A 15,992-nucleotide genomic window follows, 5' to 3' on the forward strand; every position below is an offset into this window, starting at 1 on the left:
AGAAGAGCGGCGAGCCTCGCGCTCCTCAGGGTGCAGGACCCGCTTCTGCCGAGGCAGAACGGAGAGTGCATTCCTGGGGTTCGCAAATGGATCTCTCAGCGGGGTTGGAGACGGGTCCGAGGGCTCTTTCTCCTCCCTTACCTGGGAGATCCATAGCTCAAACTCCGGTGTCGGAAGCCCGCCCCGCGGCTTCTTCCGCCCGGGGGGAGAGCCCATTGCTTCGTTGCTCTAGCTCCGAGGAGTTAGATGTAACGGGCAGTGAAGGTGACACAATCAGAGGGGTAGAGGATTCGCCATCTCTTTCCCCAGCATATGAGGAGTTGGTTGATGTATTAACACGAGCTGTAGATAAATTACATATATCTTGGCCATCTGATAAACAGAGCGCTCGTACTAAAAGCAAATTAGATGAGCGTTTTCTGTCTTCTAAAACATCGCCTACATCACGGGGTCTCCCTTTTTTCCCTGATCTTCACAGTGAGCTGTCTAGATCGTGGAATAAGCCATATTCATCACGTCTTTTCAGCCCTCAAGTGCGCATTTATTCTGATATAAGAGGGCTGAAAGAAAATGGTTATGAAGCGATGCCCCGGGCGGAGCAGACGCTCGCGAGCTATCTTTCCCCTGGTTCAGCGTCATCTATTAAGAACCCGACTTTGCCCACGAAGCCTTTAAAGATCACATCTAATTTAGTGGGTAAAGCTTACACAGCAGCAGGTCAGGCTGGAGCTTGCCTTCACTCGATGGCTTTGCTTCAGGCTTATCAGGCTGAGCTGCTGGGGGAGTTAGATAACAGTGAGGGAGTCAGCCGTGACGAAATTCGCGAACTTCGTCGGGCTACGGATTTATCTCTCAGGGCGACTAAAGAAACAGCACGTGCTATTGGTAGATCTATGGCTGCTTTGGTTTCTACAGAAAGACACCTTTGGCTTAATCTTTCAGATATTAAAGATAAAGATAGATCTTTTCTTTTAGACGCTCCCATTTCTCATGAAGGTCTGTTTGGTGATGCTGTGAATGAAGTGGTTGAAAGATTTCAAGAAAATAAAAAGCAATCTGAAGCTTTTAAAAGTTTTCTCCCTCGCCGTTCTAATCCTGATGCTGCTGGGCGTGCAAGGCAGCCCCAGCCATCATGCTCCTCATATCGTGTTTTTCAAAAAGAGAGTGCTGCGTCTCGCGCTCCTCCTCAAAAATCACGGGGACCGAGCCAGCACTCACAGCCAAAGCAATCTAAGCAGAAGCCGGATCTGAGGACCGTTCTTCTCGCTAAGAAAGCTTCGGCTCAGAAGAAAAGGTCCTGACGCCAAATGGGTCAGACCTGTGAGGGCAGCCCCAATCGAGACAGTGCGGTGTACACCTCAGTATACGGTGCCCGTCCGGTCTCGGTGCTCTCACGGGGCCGTCCTGCCAACCCCGCCACCCTTGGTGCCTCGGGGCGCAGCGGTCTCCAGCGGGTCTCTGGTGCTGTGTCTCCCAGACGCTGCGTCAGGCTCGCTCCCTCTGAGGGGGGTCCAAGAGCAGTTAGCTCGGGTGGTTCCTGCGCTTCGGCTTCAGGTCCCCGAACTAGCTGTTCTAATTACACCAGAGGCCAGCCTCGAGAGGCTGGTTCCCTTAGTAGAATGTCTGACAGAATGGAAAAGTCTGCCGAATATATCTCAATGGGTCCTGCAGATAGTAGAGAAGGGCTACAGAATCCAGTTCGGTTCTCGTCCCCCACGCTACAACGGGGTGTTGCTCACAGTAGTGCATCCCGAGCAGGCTCTGGTCATGGAGCAAGAAGTGAAATCTCTTTTAGCGAAAAATGCTATAGAGCAGGTGTATCCTCCCGACAGGGCATCGGGTTTTTACAGCCGTTATTTCATTGTTCCAAAAAAGGATGGAGGGCTGCGTCCCATTTTAGATCTTCGTCTGTTGAATCGTACAGTTCAGAAATTAAAATTCAAGATGCTGACACTCAAACAGATCGTGACTCAAATCAGATCCGAGGACTGGTTCGTCACAATAGACCTAAAAGATGCGTACTTCCATATCTCCATCCTCCCTCAGCACAGGAAGTTCCTAAGGTTTTCTTTCGGGGGCAAAGAATACCAGTATCGGGTACTTCCCTTCGGTCTAGCTCTCTCACCCCGCACATTCACGAAATGCGTAGATGCAGCTCTGGCCCCGCTCAGGCTGCAGGGCATACGTATTCTGAATTACCTGGACGACTGGTTGATTTTAGCAGAATCAGAACAGTTGGCGGTTCGGCATCGAGATGTCGTCCTCGCTCATATGCAAAAGTTGGGTTTGAGGCTCAATACCAAGAAGAGTGTGCTATCTCCATTACAGAGGACCACTTTTCTTGGGGTGGTATGGGATTCGGTCACGATGCGAGCCTCTCTTTCGCCCGCTCGTGTAGCCAACATCCTCGCAGCCACTTCGGAGCTAAAGCTAGGCCAGTCACGCACTGTAAAACAGTTCGAGAGATTGTTGGGTCTCATGGCAGCAGCGTCCAATGTGATCCCCTTTGGCCTACTGGGCATGAGACCTTTACAGTGGTGGCTCAGGACCAGAGGGTTCTCCCCGAGGGGAAACCCACTTCGTACGATCAAGATCACGCGGCGGTGTCTCCGCGCCTTGGTCATATGGAGAGAACACTGGTTCCTGTCCCAGGGTCCGGTATTGGGAGCTCTTTGTCATCGGGTTACCATCTCGACAGATGCTTCCCTTACCGGCTGGGGAGCGGTAATGGAAGGCCGCTCAGCTCAGGGTCTGTGGGAGAGCCATCATCACTCTTGGCACATCAACTGCCTGAAGATGATGGCTGTCTTCAAAGCTTTGAGGCACTTCCTGCCAGACCTGAGGGACCATCATGTGCTGGTCCGCACAGACAATACATCGGTGGTCTCTTACATCAACCGTCAGGGGGGTCTGCGCTCGCGCCCACTCTGCAAATTAGCGCACCAGATCCTCCTGTGGTCTCTGGGGAAATTACGCTCTCTGAGGGCGATGTATATACCAGGGACTCAGAATATTGGAGCAGACACCCTGTCGAGGCAGGTGCTGAGGCCAGGGGAATGGAGGCTTCACCCGGAGGTGGTGGAGCTCATATGGGAATGTTATGGCCAAGCAGAAGTGGATCTGTTCGCTTCTCAGTACACGACGCACTGTCCACTATGGTTCTCCCTTACTCATCCAGCCCCCCTGGGGTTGGACGCTATGGTACAGACGTGGCCGAGGCTACGTCTGTACGCCTTTCCCCCTGTTGCTCTGCTCCCAGGAGTTCTGGAGAGAGTCCGCCAGGACGGAGTAAGTCTACTTCTCGTAGCTCCACACTGGCCGAGTCGAATCTGGTTTGCGGACCTGATTCATCTCCTCGACGGTTCTCCCTTGGAGATCCCGATCAGGAAAGACCTTCTATCTCAGGCCGGGGGCACTATATTTCACCCCCGGCCAGAGATTTGGAAGCTTTGGGTGTGGCCTCTGAGGGGGCGCAACTCATAGAGAGTGGTCTCTCAACTGAGGTTGTGGAGACCATTCTTAGCTCCAGAGCTCCAGCTACGAGGAAACTTTATAGACTCAAATGGAATGTTTTTTCTTCTTGGTGTTACCAACATCAGTGTGACCCCGTCCACTGCTCTGTTGGCTCAGTTCTTGAGTTTTTACAAGACCGCTTCGCTTCTGGTCTATGTCCATCCACCTTAAAAGTTTACGTGGCGGCCATCTCGGCTTTCCACGCCCAAGTGGGTGGTGCATCTCTGGGTCGAGACCCTCTTATCTCTCGTTTCCTTCGTGGCACCTTGAGGCTGAGACCTGCAACTCGTTCTAGAGTGCCGGCCTGGGACCTGGCTATAGTTTTAGAAGGCCTTTCTAGGGCTCCGTTTGAGCCCCTAGATTCGGTCTCTGAGAAGTTTCTTTCGTTTAAGACTACTTTTCTCCTTGCTATTTCGTCCCTTAAAAGAGTCGGAGACCTTCAGGCTCTCTCGGTTTCTCCCACCTGCCTTGAATTTGCACCTGGGATGGTCAAAGCATTTCTCTACCCGAAGCAGGGATACGTCCCTAAGGTACCGACCGTTGTTCCGAGACCTATTGTTCTGCAGGCTTTCTGTCCTCCCCTGTTTGCATCGTCGGACCAGGAAAATTCTAACCTCTTGTGCCCGGTGCGAGCATTGGACACTTACGTTCATCGGACTTCTTCTTTTCGGAAATCCGATCAGCTGTTTGTTTGTTTCGGGTCACCTAAGATAGGTCTTCCTGCCACTAAACAGACACTTAGTAAGTGGATAGTTGGGGCTATCCTTCTTGCCTATGAGTCTTCTGACCTACCGTGCCCTTTGGGGGTCAGAGCTCATTCTACTAGGAGTATGGTGGCCTCTAGAGCCTTATTATCTGGGGCCTCTCTTCAGGATGTTTGTGATGCGGCAGGCTGGTCCTCGCCACTCACATTCGTCAGGTTTTATAGCCTAGACCTGGACGCTACTCCCGGGTCTCAGGTTTTTAATTTGGGTTTTCTGTCTGACACTCAGGCACTTGTAATATGGCGGTTTGGGTATTCTCGTTCCCAAAACGTTATCGACGCATCGTCTCTCCCTCGATGGGGAACGTCTCGGTTACGTCTGTAACCTCGGTTCCCCGAGAAGGGAACGAGACGATGCGTCTCCCTGCCATACTTCCTTCATTCCTGTGATCGACTTGCTTCGGCACTGTCGAAGCTAACACCGGTTGCTCCGGTTGGGGTTTTTATCAATTCCTGGTCGTGACGTCACTCCTGACGCTCACTCTCGCCATTGGACTAGTTGACATGGATGCTTCAGACGCACTCACGCAGAATGCGTTCCCAAAGCGTTATCGACGCATCGTCTCGTTCCCTTCTCGGGGAACCGAGGTTACAGACGTAACCGAGACGTTTTCCACATTAGCCTGGAATATTAATATTATGGTATAATGGAATATTAAGAAATAAATTTGTACATATGATTAATGATTAAATCGATTATTTATTGGTTTAATTAGATATGAATGTTGGTCAAACACTTCAAGCTATATTTTGCAACACAGTCAACTATATAGAAATGTAATGAAATATTATTACAATTTAAAATAACGGTTTTCTAATATAATATTATTTGGAATGTAGTTTATTCCTGTGATGCTCCGCTGTATTTTCAGCATCATTCCTCCAGTCTTCAGTGTCACATGATCTTCAGAAATCAGTCTAATATACTGTTCTCACTATCATCAGTGTTGAAAACAGCTCAACCAGCTACAAGTTCAACTTTACATTTTAACCAAACGTTATTTTCTATCCCCTAACCTCAAACTCACCCCTTACAGAAAATGTTTTTGCATTGCTACACTTTCAGATAAACATCATCGACTATTTTCAAGCATTTATTTCCCCTTCTGGGGACCGCAAACCATTACCCACAATGCCAAAAATTTCAGCTTTTACTATCCCATGTAGCATAAACACACACACACACACACACATACACTGTAAGTATGTCTTATTGACTGCTTGGCATTAGCACCCTCATTAACATAATTGGCACATTTGCTGTTGTTAATTAAGTCAGTGAAACTAACAGTTGACAAGCAACACACACACAAACACACACACACTGTATCTGTATCCCACAATGCAATGTGTTTGACTTGACCTACTGTTTCTAGTGTGAAGGATGAACCAATATTTTCCTATATTATACTCATTATTTGATTTAAAGTTTTTATTTCTGACATGAAAATAGCCTTGTAAAGCTACTTTGCCAGCCTGACATATGAAATACTAATAAGACAAATGACACCGTTTATTAAACCTTAGGACAAAATATAAAATGAAGTCTATGAATGTGTTTTGTTGTGTATCGTATTTGCTTCTATGGCTTGTGATATAGACAGAATATGGAGCTCATATACTCGATGAGAAAAAAACACCTCAGTTTTATTCAGAGGCTCAAACTGAGCAAAATTATGTAATTTAGTTCATATGCTGATATTTATATGACCAAAAACTTACATAAAATGCATATAAATAACAGTTTTGATATTATGATATTATGATGCTATGATATTTACGTACTTAGTTTTATGATCAACGTTCTGTAGTTATAATGCAAAGCAACACAGTGATGATTGAGAGATGAACAAACAAACGTTCCCCAAAAGACATTTTAGCATGATTTTTATAAAAATGATGTATGGATCATCAAGTAAACCTAAGTTGCTTCAGTCTAATAAGTTTTCATCCCGAAATATTACAACTAGCAATATAAAAGTTATTTTTCTGTTTACTTTAAGCTGTACATTTGTACAATTACACTGAAAATAACACTATAAACTGTCAATCAGACGACAGAAGGTATGTAGTAGTAACTAATTCAGCAAAAAATGTATCAAACTTATATAGAAAAGGTTTATTAAATAGCATTAAATGCAATGTCATGTGACAACAATGTAGCACGTGACAGATTATAACATTTACAGTTACATTTTAAAAACAGTAGGGATTTTTTCAGTGTATAAATGCGCGGTATGCTAGTCTTCCATTCAGAACACAGTCCTCAAATCTCTTTTTGTCATAAAGCTGCTTATATTCTGATCCTGACACTCTGATGTCTGATCAGCTTCCTGTTCCTGCTCAGGTCGGAGGTGCGTGTGAGATCTGAGCGTGTGTATCTGAAGAGCAAATGGCTGTGTGAATATTTCAGCAGATAAAGTCGTTCTGTCTGTTTCTTTTGTGCAGCCTTCAAAGTTCTGCTGCCGACTTCAATAAAGACACAAGAGAGGAAAAATTCCTCTGCGCAGTTGGGTGGATGGGAAATTTATCTTTCTTATGCACACACACACACAAACACACACACACACACACACACACACACACACAGATTGAGAGAGGGTTGGGGACTGGTGAACAGACACAACTGGGCCATCGGAGCATGTCACTGAGGGCCAAAGCTATATATATATATATATCTTTCAAATACACACACACACACACTGGACACTTGTCTCGTATGATAAGTGCATGAAATCATCTAATAATTACTGGTGTTTGTTTCTATCTATCTATCTATCTATCTGTATATGACACTGAGAACATTAAAGGCTGCTTCATTTGAAGTTTCTGTTTCATTTGATGACATCAAATCACAAATAAGTTTTCATCTCTATCCCCATTTTTTATCCATTCAGTAGTGGAACAGGTCTCATTTGTAGCTATAATTATTTCTCTTTAGAAAGTGTACATGGAATATTTGAAACAAAGATGGTGTATAATTATGAAAGAGCAACTTTTGAGCAATAAGAGAGGAGAGGAGAGCCAGATGAGAGGAGAACAGAGGAGAAATGAGATGAGAGCTGTGTGAGGGGAGAGACGGTCATTAATCACAACACAGATGCAACGAGAACCTCCAGAGATCACAAACTCCACAGAGACACACACACACACACACACACACACACACATGCAGCCCTGTGTGTAACCTTTGATATCATCAGTATTATTTGTTATATTAATTGTCTGCAGGCAGTCACTTTAAGAAAGCATCTGTTAAAAAAATAATGAACATGAAGAAAAAGGCCACTAGCATCTATTTATTGTTTTGCAGAAGGAATCCCTTAAAGGCCTCATATTATTTTCCCTTGATCTCTTGAAATGAAAGAATTCACCGTCTATGAACATACTGTAACTTTCAGAACTCAAAACTCCACAAAAGAATACCTTCTCATGAATCTGTTACAATAAAATGGATTTGTAAAACTGTATCGCACCCTATGATTCATTTTAGATTTAAAGAGGCAGTTTACACTCTTAAAAGTACAATAGCGCTGAATTGTGAGAATCAGAGAAAGTGTGTACAAGTTCATAAGAAATGTTAATAGCACCTGGAAAAAAATCATAAAAAGTGTGATAAAAATAATTTAATATATAGATATTTAATATCTTTATATATATTTAAGTATTTACATATTTTGTATTTAATATGTAATATAATTATTAATATATATATATATATATATATATATATATATATATATATATATATATATATATATATTATTTTTATGTCTCATTTCAACACATTAATATATTGAAATTAATTATAAAAATGATAAAAAGTTAAAAATTACAAAATTAGACATTTGAATTAATAATTCATGTTCTCTCACTGACATGCTCTCATGTTTGTATTATTAGCAATAAGCATTTCAAATAACACTTTTCTAAGAAGTTATATAGTAATCCAGATATTATAAGTATACTGTGTAATTAATTAATTTGTTTTGATTCATTAATTGACAGCACTATTTTATTTTATATTGTTTAATATTAAGAAAGAAATGTCCTCAAGTAGCCTGATCTTATGGTCTGGTTGTGTTTATGAATGGATAGGGGGATAAAAAGAAAAAAAAGAGTGAAAAACCAGCAGGCCAGGAGAATAAAAAGTGTGTTGAGATAAATGACAGCTGCAGACAGCAGGGCCAGATTTGCGGTTACGGGTCATCATGGAGATCAGGTGTGTTTAACGTGTGCAATTCGTCCCTTGAGTCCTGCATAATGAACACACACTTCCCCACGAACACCACATGTTAAAGTACTACAGTGCTCACACACACACACACACACACACTGAAACACTTCCTCCTAACTTCTGCGCTCGCTTGAAAGCTTAAACACACCTCACACACACTCAGCTTCACCTCGCCACATTCCCTTTAAAATAAAGTGTCTTTAATGCTTTTTTGAAGCACTTGTTTCATCAAAGAATGCTGTTCTTGCCAAGAAAATGTTTGCCCCAATCAAAATAGATTTTAAGCGCTATCAAATGGTAAATGGTAAATGGAATGCATTTATAAAGCGCTTTCAACAGACCCCATGGCCATCCAAAGCGCTTTACAAGTTGCCTCACATTCACCCATTCACACACACATTCATACACCGACAGCGACAATCAAAGCAATCGAAGGAATGTTCCAGTAGATGTTATATAAAATGATCAAATGTGTGTTATTTGATGTGTAAAGCTGTCTAAACTATTGGCTTATTGTTTAGATGATAGCAGTGCGATTTAAGTTTGAACTGATAACAAAATCCTTAAAACAATATAAATATCAATATATAATCAGGAATCATTTCTGGCTCTATTAATATTGGTTCTATGATCAAACCATGAAATACATGTTCCAGTTTTAGTGTTTACATTTTTCTTCCATATAAAAAGTGTTAGTTCAATTGTAAAGTTGTCTGTCATTGGTTTATTCTTAAGATGATAGTAGTCATCAGTCATCATCAAAAATATTTCTTAATAAATATTAACAATCAAGAAATCCTTGGGGAAAAAAATACCAGTGAAGAAACAATGCATATTATATTAGGAATTGTTTTCAGAGATTGTATTGTTGCAAGTGCATTTTTATTTATTTATTTATTATTATTTTATTTAAACAAGTTAATTTTTTTAACATGCATTAGCCACTATACAGCACACTTGCATTAAATATACACTATGGATCAAACTGAAGAGTTAATCAATGAATGAATGAATGAATACTAGTATTCAGCAAGTTAAACCTGGGCACTTTTTATGGAAATCTGTTATTAAACAGGCACATTTTTCTGCAGAATACATACCAATACATAAAAAGATATGTGTCAGTCTTAGTTTGGATGGGGGGAAATCACAAATAATTATTTATGTTAATTATAAATTCTTTATAAAGATTCAAGATTCAAGATTTTTATTTGTCACATACATGGTAATATGGAGAGCATATGACCAGCAGTGAAATGTAAGTCAGCTCCACAGACTAAAGAATACAAACACAAGAAAATTATACAAAATAATAAGATATGGAAATGGAAAAAAGTAAGAAAAAAAATGAAATAAATAAAAAGCATATAAAATAAAATGTGCAGGACAGTATACTGTAGACTTAATAAATATAAAGATGAGCAGGAATGTACAAGAGGAGAATACGCAAACAGGTTGTACAGGGAATTTACATAGCAGCAATAGAGATAAAGATATTCATATCGGTAAGTATGTGTCCATTTAATAATAGCATTTGAATATGGCTTTTGAATATAAGCCATATTCAAATGCTATTATTAAATGGACACATACTTACAGATATGAATTTATGACTTTGACCTGGCGTGTGCATACATGTCAAAATGTGTGTGTCAGCATGTGTACTGCATTAACTCACCTCGGACACAATAACTCTCTCCATCTCCAGATGCATTTCTGAAATTTACACACGCGCTGACACATTACCAACATACAGAACATCAGCACATTTAGTTAATGGCACACCATAAAAGTCTGTTACTGTAAACAATCTCCATCTTCGTTAGTATAAAACACAGTAAAGTGCTTTTGCTCGGAGCTAATGAAGAAGATATTAATTCCTGTAACTGTGCAGCTCAGGAGCATCAAACACGCTGCTGGAAGCTGTTTTGCAGCTTTCTGTTGAACGTGTGTTTGGAGCAGCCCTGAGTAGAAGCTAAAACAAGCAGTGTTTCTAACTTAACTACATTTGTCAGTAGCGTGACAGCAGCTTAGCTGTTTCCAAATAGTGCCACTTTTCTACTAACAAGCTATTTTTCCCAACAAGTAGCAATGTAAAGCACGCACGCAGCTCAATTATATTCTCCCACCACACGCCCAAAGTCCTAACCACCATCAACACTGGAAAAGCAATTACTAACCCAAAACCTGACCCTAAAACACTATTATTTTAACCCTAACACAGTATTCCTTTGGAAAGGGGAGAGCGGGGCTAGTTGTCACATGGAGAAATCATCACAAGTCAACAGTCCAATTACACAAATGTGAGTTTTCTCTAAAGCAGTGCTTTTGTCTGCTACTTTAAAACACCAAGATTAAGCAATTTTGTTGTTTTATCTAAACAATGTATATGGATTATAAACAATATAAATTATAATGAATAATTTTGCCCTCCAAACTAAGGTCATCCAAAATGTTTTATATTGTAATTTCATGCAGTTTATGTCTTGGAATTTATGTTGGCCAGAACAATGGTCCAATGTTTCTGTATGTTAAAGTTCTATTCTATTCTATTCTATTCTATTCTATTTGTGATGATAGTGAATTAATCAAATTGACTGAAATAATTACATGATATACTGACTTATTAAATTTACATTCGTAATGAAATTACGGTACATACAGTATTATTTACATTTTCTAAATTTGGATGAATGTTTATATTTTTCATCTTTATTTTAATTTATTAATTGCAGGTTTCCCATTGCAAAAAAGAAAAGAAAGAAAAAAAAATGTACACATAGTGTGACAACATGCATGCCATAAATAAAGCATATGTTTAATGAACTGTATCTTTTTGTCCGAGGCAATAACAGTAAAAATGTTCAATAGTTTTTTTTCGCAGCCCAGACTTTAAGAAAACTGAAATTGACTTTCAAATATAGACTTACCCTAAAAAATATTCAATGGAGTAAAAAATAAATAAAAAGAGGTAACAACTATTCTGGTGTTATGTTTATGAACTTTCTGTTCCCTTATTTGGTCAACTTCCTCCTTGTTTTGGTTAATTGATTATTCCCCACCTGTCTCCAGTTCCCTCATGACCTTCTGTGTGCTTAAATACCCTGTTTAGTTCTTCTTCGTCCGTGATTGTATGTGCATGTTAAACCAGAGATAGTATTGTGAATGCATTTGTAACTGAATGTGCGTCTATGTATATTGAAGTTAATGTTTGTGCTGTATATAGTCTGTAACCTCCTTCGTTTTCTAGTAAACTCCTCATTTTGATCACCATCCTCCTCAAGCTCTTTAGTCTTTCGTTTAGCACTACCTCACTTGTAACATCTGTTCTCTTCAACTGAGAAAATGCATAAAACATTTTAGATTTAAAAAAAAGACAGTGAAACAATTAAATTCTAAATTCTTAATTCTAAATAATCTTATAATACACGCTATCGTTCAAAAGTTTGGGGTCAGTAAGATAAATTCTTTATGGAAATTAAAACTTTTATTTAGTAAGGACATATTAAATTGATCAAAACCGATAGTAAAGACACATGTAATTTTAAATATTTATATTTCTAATAAATGTTGCTTCTTTCTATCAAAAATAAATGCTGCTTTAAAGTTTTCAAAGAATCAAATCAAAGAATCCTGACAAAAAAAAGCAGCACATCAGCATATTAGAGAGATTTATGAAGGATCGTATGAGACTGGAATAATGATGCTCAAGATACAGCTGCGCATCACAGAAATATCTTACATTTTACAATATACTCAAATAAAAAAAAGTTAATTTAAACAGTTATAATATTTCACAATAATACAGATTTTACGGTATTTTGACCAAATAAATTCAGCCTTGGATTTCATTTAAAAAAAAAAATTAGTGACTAAGTGTCTATAATTTTTGGGGGTAATTACAGGGACAGAAAACGGCAGCATTCCTAAGCATGAACCATATATTTATGAAAAGTTCAGCTTGACTGTTTAAATTACTTAAACTACTTTAAATTATGAGTATCTGGGAACTTAGAAAACCACAGTTACAGAGCAGCTTCAACAACATTAGAATGAAATACAGTTTCTCAATAGTGTGTTTGTGTGTGTGTGTGTGTGTGTGTGTGTGTCTCTAGAGTGCTTCAAGCGTATCTGCATCTGTGTTTCCCACCGCGTCCTGATGGTTTCTGCAGATTTTACGGATGTTATGAATAGCACACCATTCATCCTACAAATACAGCTCCCTCAGTATATAAACTCCTGCCACTGTATTACGCTGTACTCATCTGTGTGTGTGTGTGTGTGTGTGTGTGTCAGAGGGCAAGAATATAATTGTGGCTGTATAAAGTAGTGGTCTTTGGTCTCTAACTATGGCACGCAGGTGTGTCCAGCTTAACCTGTATGTATATTCTATGCCATCGCCATGGAAACAGTGTGATTTTAACGAGGGCTCTGTGATTGGCCGGGTCTCGTCTTTCTGCACTGTTATTTCAGACTGTTCTGGCTCCCTAATGGCCGTGCCTCACGCTGTGGGTGTTCAGAAAATACGCCTGGTGAACACAGAGGTCACTCGCTCACATTGTTCAGAAAAAGCAATTCATATTTACACGAAAATGTATTCCCTGACCGGGTCACGGTGTTCCCAGTGCCCTCCGGGAACACGCAGGGACGGGACGGAGGTTTTTCAGTCTAGACGGAGTCAGCGAGCAGAACAGAGAGATACTGCAGCACTCGGTGGAATTCACATGGCTCTTCTTCACATCTCATCTTACTCGGCCCTGGATGAGTGTGTGTGTGTGTGTGAAGTGTCCTCTGGGAGCCACAGCTGTCTTTTAAGGGTCTTCTGGGAACCTTCGACGTTCGGGGCAAAGCCAGGAGCAGAAACGACTCTGGACACACTTACTGTATGATGACAGACAAACTCCACATGTGTATAAACTACACACAACTACAGCATTCAGCAGCACACACACCGTCCACATTGTGCAGAAACAGGAAAGCAACACTGATAAAAAATAAAAAATAAAAACTCTCTCTTTTTCAACACTTCACCTGGCCTTGGATACTGATTTTCCCGTATTATCTTGTTCAAATCATCCTTTTCTGTTCTGGTTTTAATTATTAAAATAAAAAAATGTATAAGTACAAAATTTATCAATTTATAATTTTATTTAATGACAGATTTTCCTGCACTCTTCAGTTCAACATTATTATTATTGTAATAAAAAATATTTAAAAACACAATAAATATAAAAAAAGACATAAACTGAAATTAATTATAAAAAATATATAATTTTATTAAGTTAACTGATTTTCCAGACTGATTTTCCTGCACTCTTCGGTTCAACCCATTCCTTTTTGTTTTAATCAATATTATGGTTGTAAAAATATTTAAAAACACAATAAATATTCAAAAAATAACAGATTGAAAATAATTATAAAAATAGTTATTTTATTAACTAGAATGATTTTCCTGTGTTATCTAGTTCAAATCATCCTATTCTGTTTTTAATTATTGCAATTATAAAAAATTACATTATTAAAATAATTAAAAGCGACAAAATGAATGAATTCATCAATTTAATAATTTATTTTCCTGTAATATACATTTCAAATAATATTTATCAGTTTTTGTTTAATTATTAAAAAATATATATATATATAAAAATAAAATAAATTATAACAGATTTTCCGGTACTATCTATTTGAACTATCTATTTGAATCCTTTTCACTTAAAAACATTCCATAAATTAATTACAAATGTATGTGTGTATATATATATATATATATATATATATATATATATATATATATATATATATATACACAATAGAATATAGATAACATATCAAATGTTGAAAGTGAGACATTTTGAAATGTCATGCCAAATATTGGCTCATTTTTGATTTCACAAGAGCTGCACATTCCAAAAAAGTTGGGACAGGCAGCAATAAGAGGCCGGAAAAGTTATATGTACATATAAGGAACAGCTGGAGGAACAATTTGCAACTTATTAGGTCAATTGGCAACATGATTGGGTATAAAAAGAGCCTCTCAGAGTGGCAGTGTCTCTCAGAAGTCAAGATGGGCAGAGGATCACAATATCAGAAAGGAGTTTCTCAGAGAAAAAGAGTTTGAAGTTATCATCATCTACAGTGCATAATATCATCCAAATATTCAGAGAATCTGGACCAATCTCTGTGCGTAAAGGTCAAGGCTGGAAAACCATACTGGGCGCCCGTGATCTTCAGGCCCTTAGACGGCACAAAATCACATACAGGAATGCTACTGTAATGGAAATCTCAACATGGACTCATGAATACTTCCAGAAAACATTGTCAGGGAACACAATCCACCGTGCCATTCACCGTTGCTGGCTAAAACTCTATAGGTCAAAAAAGAAGCCATATCTAAACATGATCCAGAAGCACAGGCATTTTCTCTGGGCCAAGGCTCATTTAAAATGGACTGTAGCAAATTGGAAAACTGTTCTGTGGTCAGACGAATGAAAATTGAAGTTCTTTTTGGAAAACTGGGATGCCATGTCATCCAGACTGAAGAGGACAAGGACAACACAAGTTGTTATCAGCGCTCAGTTCAGAGGCCTGCATCTCTGATGGTATGGGGTTACATGAGTGTGTGTGGCATGAGCAACTTACACATCTGGAAAGGGAACATCAATGCTGAAAGGTATATCCAAGTTCTAGAACAACATATGCTCCCATCCAGACGTCTTCTCTTTCAAGGAAGACCTTGTATTTTCCAACATGACAATCCCAGACCACATACTGCATCAATTACAACATCATGACTGTGTAGAAGAAGGATCCGGGTACTGAAATAGCAAGCCTGCAGTCCAGATCTTTCAATCATAGAAAACATTTGGTGCATCATAAAGAGGAAGATGCTACAAAGAAGAATTAAGACAGTTGAGCAACTAGAAGCCTGTATTAGACAAGAACAGGACAACATTCCTATTCCTAAACTTGATCAACTTGTCTCGTCAGTCCCCAGATGTTTGCAGACTGTTATAAAAAGAAGAGGGGATGCCACACAGTGGTAAACATGGCCTTGGCCTAACTTTTTTGAGATGTGTTGATGCTGTGAAATTTAAAATCAACTTATTTTTCCCTTTTAAACATTTGATATGTCATCTATGTTTCATTATGAATAAAATATAAAACATTTGAAACTTCCACATCATATCATTCAGTTTTTATTCACAATTTGTACAGTGTCCCAACTTTTTTGGAATCAGGTTTGTATATATATATATATATATATATATATATATATATATATATATATATATATATATATATATATATACACACACACACACACACACACAGTGCTTTAAGTGGGCCGGTACGAACCGATACCGCCACTTCCAAATATAGCTCTCGAGCGTACTGGCACCTCTCCGTGCGCCCAGAAAGTGCTTTTAGCGTACCGATACGCTACTGTCGCTGTCAGCAACAACTCAACGTGGCCGGAGA

At 39.3% G+C, this 15,992-nt stretch overlaps 1 protein-coding gene across 1 annotated transcript in view; it reads right to left on the reverse strand.

Annotated features, from left to right (window-relative positions):
• LOC127957790 (netrin receptor UNC5C-like) overlaps positions 1 to 15,992 on the reverse strand; it is a 145,549-nt gene that overhangs the window by 54,801 nt on the left and 74,756 nt on the right. The gene's annotated exons all lie outside the window — the stretch shown is intronic.

The sequence above is a fragment of the Carassius gibelio genome, chromosome B5 (assembly GCF_023724105.1).
Source record: "Carassius gibelio isolate Cgi1373 ecotype wild population from Czech Republic chromosome B5, carGib1.2-hapl.c, whole genome shotgun sequence".
Lineage (NCBI taxonomy): Eukaryota > Metazoa > Chordata > Actinopteri > Cypriniformes > Cyprinidae > Carassius > Carassius gibelio.